Raw genomic sequence first — 7777 nt, 5'->3', positions numbered from 1 at the left:
CTCGATCGCGAACACAGGGCGCGCACGACGTGGAGTCTCGAGGAGTCGCGTCGTTTGATCGAGCTTCCATCCAATCAACACGCCGATTCCGCTCGAGACCACTTCGATAACCGTTCATAAAGATAGTCAAGCATCATCCTTCCTCCTGCTCTACCACTGAATTCGCACCGCATTAATTTACAACTCCAACTCCATGTTCACCTTGAAATTTTAATTTTCCCAGCGACCGAGGTCAGTCACGTCTGAACCAACCACTTCATCTTCCATTCGCGGTTATCGAATAAAAAAATTCACTTTCTCCGTGTTTCTACTTTTTATTGCATCGAATCTACGTAGAGGCCAAGGTTGACACGATACGAGCCGGCCGACTTGAAATTTACGACATCATACTTGGTAGCAGTTTTATTAGCTCTGGAATGGCTTGGTTGACGCTTTTCCCTTGTCTGATCAGTGTCTCAAACTCTTGAGTCAGCTTCGTGTACAAACTCATTAGAGACGTCATGGTGCGATGCAGCGAGTCCTGGCCACCGAATTTGTTCATCAAATCCACATTTTGCAATTGGGGAACTGCTTCGGTCTGTTAAGAAGAGAGCCAAGTTTCTATACGCTAAAAATGTTTTCAGTTCTTATAGAACGATAACAAACAAATGTTGCATTCACGTTCGCGTAGAACGTTATCGTATCTCTATGGTACCTACGTGAACACGCTGGAAATGTACTTTTATTACAATTGGACTCCGTGGATGTACATCGTACGATATCTAAATCTACGATAACTAGCATTTTCGTGTATTTGTTGGAAATTTAAAAATGCAAAGATATACATAAATCACGTAACACCCAAACATATATAAGATATCTAAAGTATAGTACTCGTTACGATATTAACTGGGCGAGACTGATAAATTCACTAGTCTTTTTCTTAAAATATTTTCTTCTCTTATCATCTTCAAAAATAAAGACACCAATCATAGAACTACGAGAATTGCTATATTCTTACCTGAACAATGAGAAAGGCTAGGCAGAAGATGGCAATGGAGACAATTACGAGGGTCCTCATAATGCGAAGATTCGAAAGATTCAAGAAAAAAAAATCGCAAATATTGGAAATTCGTAGGTGAACCAACGTTTGGCGAACATTAATCACCGACTGACCAGGTATCCGTATTTATTGTGCGGATCAGTCGGTCGCCGGATGCTGCCGCGATTATCAGCCGTCGGAATTACCTGCCATCAGCAGTAAATTGCAGCGAGCGGGGCCGACATTGTGTTGGCCAGTTCCGGGTCGCGGCAGCACGACAGCTCGTTGCAAGTTACAACGACAGCGAGCAGGGACGAACGAACGCCCGGCCAAATCCTGAGACGAGATATGACTCGATGAAGGTTTAACCTCTCCCGATCAGCGAATAGTAAATTTCGTCGACCGACGTGTCGGCCGTGTTGCGATCCCAACGATCGATCTGGATCGTTGGAACGGGATTCAGTTTGGTTCACAAGGTTTGCTTTGGTTTTCGGAAACCTCAATCTCCGTCCAGTTGACACGTGTCCCGTTCAATCTAACTCGTCGGAATATTAACAGAAATTTGAGCTGTTGAAAGATTTTCAACAAGATCATAATTTTATTATCTGGAGCATGAAAGATAGTATGACGTATATATGATTAGAATTACTAATTTAAGAAAGCTGTCTGGAAGAGATTTAATTGCAAAAAGTTGTAAAAACGAAGCTGCATAGCAAACCATCTTCCAAGGAAACTACTTCTATCTAAAATGTAATATTTATTTTGAATAATCCTGTATACATCGTCGCCTCGGCGCCAGTGTTATTGCAAATGCTCATGAATTTGCATAATTCATCGCGTGATCGCTTTGACACGTCTACGAGCGAGATAATCGTGAATCTCAGATTTGCAAAAGAAATCCTGCTCTTTTCAAAATATTTACGCGGAATATTGATGTTTCATCGTGGCTTTGTGCGATTCATCATTTAACGACACTCTAATCGGCCGATAATTATCCACCAACACGAAACTTCAACGTGATTTCGTGCTGGAAAGCAAACAACCCACTCGGTATATAAATCAACGTTTTCAAGTAGACCAACTTCGGTGTTTCGATCAGTTCGAAATGTACGAGTATCTGTTCTTCTAATTTTTTGGTTTTCTTCTCGAGAGAAAACATATTTAGGTCGAGAATTCTGTAGAAAATTTCACGATATTCTACTATTGAAGTTTCGTTTACCTACCTAAGTTATATTTTGTTGGTTGTCAACGAGAAAATTAAACGTCACTGGGAACATTTTACGACAGTGTGGCGCGATATCGAGCCATCAACGCGTCATTACGCAGAGAAATAGAGCGAACAGATGGGCTTCCGGTTGTCTTCGTTCTCAGGTCGCTTCCGTGGCAAGCGCCATCTTCCACAGATCTCGTCGCTTCGCACATTATTTGTTCGCGTCTTCGACGTTTCGAAGCCGTTAAAAAGCGATTTCCCTTTGCGAACGATCCATTTCTGACGTTCCTGGTCCGTTGCATCGCAAACACGTGTCCCTATCCAAAAGGAGCTGGTCCTTCCTTTCATTCCTAATCTACTATATATTCTCTTTGTACAACTGTTCTTGCTTCAATATCTCGAGGAAAAATATCTTCTCTAGTTTGTTAATAATTCATACTTTACGTGTCGTTTAACCAGAGCTGCGGTTCATTCGTTAAAATTTAATTGCAAAACCAATTTGGACGTCAAATATCACCAAGTATTACAAGAGAAATATTTGAATTTCGCTCTCCAGTCGATACGAATAATCAGAATATTCAGCCGATTTTTCTACTAAAGATTAAATTCAAACAAAATCGCCAGAAGCCGTTGAAAAAATAAAATTGAAACTAATTAAACGACGGGATGAATGCATGAAATTCCCTCTATAAAATTAATTTTCGTTAAATACATGAAGTTTTGAAGAAAGTACGTGTGGTTGAAGTTTTATTTAAAAGAACGTCATTTTATAACATTAAAAATGGTAGAAACGAATTCTAAAGAGCATAATGGTAACAATGGCCACCTTTAATGCTTAACCCAAACGTTCTACATATTTTAATCGTATAAAATTCTCTTCCACGAGAACTCTTATGCGCTCTTATGCGCTCTTATGCGCTCTTCTGCCGTTTCTTTCGCCGATTCAACGCAAAAATTATGCAGAGGATTCACGTGTTCTAAACGTCTTTTCATTCTGGCTCTCGAAATGTTAATTCACAATTGAACGTCATCGTGCAGACTGCGAGAAACAAGCAGGCATAAAACGAACCCGATGCAGAGGCGGACGCGTTTATTTCGTCACGTAGCGAACGGGGAACGAGTCGCGAATTTCCCCGATCCGTCTGCTCGCATGCGGCTCGAGCTGCGTCTTTTGTCGTCGCGAAGAGCACCGGCGTTTCCCCGAGATTGAATCGTAATAAACCGGAACGTGACGAATTTTATGAAAGGGACGCACGCCGCGGCGTGCACTGGCGACGAACGCGCGCACAATGAGCCCAGCTCACGTACAAGTTCAAAGGAATTCTCCAACGAGCAATTAAGTCTTCGACAACGTTAACAACGTCCCAATTCGCGACACCAAAAAAAAAAAAAAAGAAAGACAAATCCAACCTGATGTTCGTCTCTCGTCGAACCTCGATCATGGTTTCCGATTATTTTAATTCGTGGGTTCGATATTTCTCGGTTTCAGAATTATATGTATACGTGATAATGAGAAATTGTTGCTCTTAATTGGAGTTTATACAAGGCAGTTATAATGATTATAGAATAGATGATAGAACTCAGATGTTATTTGAGACATGTGCTATGGAAGCGAAATTGAGAGATTTTATTGATTAATCCTTTCATGCTTTACATAACTAAATTCGTTAAACGATAAATGTACATATGAAAAAGTACTGGCACGTAACCTCATTTGCCAATGAAACGTTTTTCAAACGAATATCATGTTTTTAAAATCGTATAAAAGTACTACTGTATGATACGAGATTTAATCTACTTCGACCTAATTAGTTAATACGTACATGCTGTAACTGATGTGGCAATCGTTATCGTAGCCATAGTATTCATCGTCGATGAAATTCTGATCTGAATTTTTACAAAAGAAGACTCAAAAAGGATGCGTTTCTGCGATCAAAAACCGATAAAAATTGTCCTACATAACTTGAAAAAATTCAATCTTCAAAAGGCTAATCATTTGGTTTCTAAAAAAATATATTAATTACATCGATGTCATCAGGTGTTTAATCGAGTTGTCAAAACGGTCAGAGCTATGAAAGTCTATATTAACCGCTAACCATCCCGCCAGGATTAAAGCGGTACATTTGTCAAGCTTTAAATATTCCTCTGACCCCATCAGCATTCCCGTCAGACAAACAGGTTACTGTGCTCATCCGAGAACCGCTCCTCCTTCTTCCTCCCTTTCCAGCCAACGAGCGGAACGATTCCGAAAAACAAATAGCCGCGTTGGCTCGTTTGATTTACTCGCGTCAATTTGTTCCCGGCCTTATTAAACACGTGCACCCGCGTCCATCCTCTGGGAACGAGAACCGAAAAACCGGCCACCGAAACGACCAGGCAAATGGTCCAGATGCAACAGAGAAAAGACACCGTCGCGTCGTCGTCGTCGTCAGACAGGATCTACGAACCGCTTTGATCGTGCCGCGAAACAGACGTTGCCATCCCCGACGTTAATCGAACGAATCAGCCAGTGAACGCCGCTGACACGACGATGCCGCACCGATCCTCGAACGCAGACAGAACATTTAACATGCGAGTAACCAGCACCGTGGCCAGAAATAAACGAGCTTAGAGAGGGCCCTGTCGACGGCTCGTCGTGTAACGCCGCCTCGCAATTAAATCGCCACGCGATTCCTCCCTCGGATCACGTGTTTACGAGGCTTCGCGGAAAATCGTCCATGCAACGGTGAAAGATTTATGGAGAGCCTCGACAGGGTTGACGACGTATCGGGAGCGTTATTAGCCGTTTAATGGAGATAGGTGCGATGTCGGTGAAACGCTGAATTACATTTCCCAGAACACAATGTCTGAATACTTATACGTACACATGTATGTGTAACGATCTTTTTGTTCGTTGAACTATAAATTTCGAGCATAAGTGTTTCGCGACCGTTTGTGCTTTCATTCTAATACTTGTCTTTTTTCTTTTAATAATAGTTGCCTTTTCTGTCTAATTTTAATACTATATCTAACAATTTCAGCTGCTAGTGCATCATCCTCTCGCGGTGCGGTATTTTGCTCTGTTCAAACTCTGACGGAACAGTGAACCGTGGATCGAAGCAAAAGGGAAAGAAAGAAAAGCTATAGAGAAAGCTGGGTAAGACGCATTAGCTGGGAAACAGTGGCGACGCTCTATCGTCTGGCACGGCGCAGTTAAATAAACCCCGAGAAAATGCATTTCTCCGTGTGTCCCGGATAGTACCGGATGCGGCTGTCATCCCCGCAAGCTCGTGCATCATCTTCCAGAGACTCTGGATCACGCCTTCTCCTTTCCTCACCATCCTTACCACTCCACCAGACTTTCTCCTTCCTTCTTCATCTTCTTCTCATTTTCTACTTTCTTCTTATTCTTAAATTTTCTTCTATCTTTTCCCTTCTTACTCTCCTACGTCCCTCTTTCCGGTAGAACGACAGGATTATTAATCCTCTGTTTCGAAGCAGATATTTTCGTTCTCCTGCGCAACATTAATTTATTTATTTCAACCGGTATACTACCCTTGCATGTTGACTTATTGCTGAATCTGCTCGTCTTTCACACGTGGTCGCCATTAAAAATGTTTCTGTCTCGTTCCTCTGATATTATACGATTCGCGTTTTCGATTTCAAAGTTGACTTTTTCTTTTAGAGAAAAGGAAAAAGGAAAAACGTTGATGGTTAACAGGACACGGGTTAAAAATATTTCCAGCAGGTGTTAAATAATATTTTTAACGGGAAAGAGCGTGCCGTGTGCGAGGATCTAGCTGGTTGTTCGCTAGGTGGACGACTTTATCTACGCGTGACATTTATTAATAGCCTTTCTATCTTTAAAAGGAAAGATGACACGTCGTCGTGTCACCTCGACGCGCGAACTAACGAGACTAAAAGCTCGTAATTGATTCTCTTCCGGCGGGCGCGCGCTCGCGCACGACACCCATCCTCGGCCGCGACACGGTCCCGGCAAAAAAGAAACTACCTATTAGCGACGTTCATCGGCTGCCATTAAATTATGGCCCGCTACTGTCCGGATAACGATGGCGTCGCTTCAAAGCCATCGCGCAATTTTTTCCGTCGCCATGACCAGCCTGTCTGGCCATTTCCTTCCCACTTTTTTCGACCATGCTCTTGCACTTTACGCACAATGAAAGTTCGTTCCACGAATCGAGACTGCGTGCAGAAATTCAAACAAATTTTGTTTTCGTTAGAGGGAGCTTGGATATTAATTTGCTAGAACTAAATTTTTCTTAATCAGTTATATCTGTTATATTGCTATCGATATGTAGATATCGTCAATATTTCAATGATAGATATGTACTGTCAATACGATATGACCAATATTTATTCACAAACCGCATTTTCGTTGAGAACCTTGAAATATTGACGATATTACTGATCTTCCGAAAGCAGCCGTAACAAACAATTCGTTTACTAGACTTCCAAGTTTTCAAATATTTTAATGACAGAGATATAAAACCCTACAAAATCATAAATAATATCCGCCTTTAGCGATCTCCGAAGTAAATGCTTACAAAAAAACCTCATCAAATAAAGTACATTCCGATAAATCTTTTCCTTGCAAGTCTTCGCTTCCCAAGTTTACCTGAAACCATCTAAAAATTCCACATACATATTTATAACACGATAATCTTCCTTCCGAAACCAAAATCCCAAAACAATATCCCACGATGATCAATCCTGCGCGTCGAAAACTTCCTTCCGTCATCGATTTCGCATTACAAGCACAGCAGTTCTCCTTCCAAGAGGGAGTTGCAGCGTCTCAGGCGTCGCGTACGCGACTCCGTGATTAAATCTCATTCAATAACAGAAACTCATGGTAGAACTCGACGAAAGTTTCGCGCTTCCTCGCAAGATCTAGCAGAGAGGAAGTAAGAGGAGTAGGAGAGGTGTCGTTGATCGCGCTCGCAAAATCGACGCGTCACCGTCCCTCCGCCGGAAGCAGCAGACGTAACTGTCCCTTCGGGGACGTTAATGTCATCTCCATAATCACCGTAGAGCCGAGTGACAGGAACGTGATGCGGAAGCTCGAAAGCCGGTCGCTCAGCCGACCCATTACTAGTCGTGCCATCAATCCCTGCGATTAGGCTAATAATTTCTCTCGGTCGCTACCCCTCTCGATGGTAGGAGAACACGTCCCGTTTCCGGGCCAGACCGCGGTGTTAACCACGGAAAGGACACCGTGAATTATAACGCGTCCGTGTTCCGTCGTGTTCGATCCCCCGGCGAATTATCTGCGTATTAAGGACGCCTAAACGATCCTCGATCGTCTGCTTGTTCTTCGTGTAAGCCTTCTGTTTGCAGAAGGAAGAGTTGGTATCCCTGGATGTAAGTGGAAACGGATTGCTCTTAAATATCTATAAGTTGATTTCTATGGATGGCGCTGGAAGTAAGTGAAGTTAGTTCTTCGAGTTTCTTCGCGATTTACTTTTATCCCACATACAGTATAGAAACTGGGAGAAATTTGTAGCGTGAATCAAATCGTATGGATATCTACGCTGTGATTATTGCATTGT

The 7777-nt window shown here is 42.4% G+C and overlaps 1 long non-coding RNA gene across 1 annotated transcript; it reads right to left on the bottom strand.

Annotated features, from left to right (window-relative positions):
• Positions 1 to 294: 294 nt before the first annotated feature.
• LOC125385123 lies at positions 295 to 1160 on the bottom strand. Its single transcript, XR_007224099.1, has 2 exons — positions 1001 to 1160; positions 295 to 577 (listed from the first exon to the last, which is right to left on the bottom strand). It is a non-coding gene; the product is annotated as an uncharacterized LOC125385123 (long non-coding RNA).
• Positions 1161 to 7777: the final 6617 nt, after the last annotated feature.

Source organism: Bombus terrestris, chromosome 5, assembly GCF_910591885.1.
Source record: "Bombus terrestris chromosome 5, iyBomTerr1.2, whole genome shotgun sequence".
NCBI classification, from domain to species: Eukaryota; Metazoa; Arthropoda; class Insecta; order Hymenoptera; family Apidae; genus Bombus; species Bombus terrestris.
This window is presented reverse-complemented; position numbering and strand designations above follow the sequence as displayed.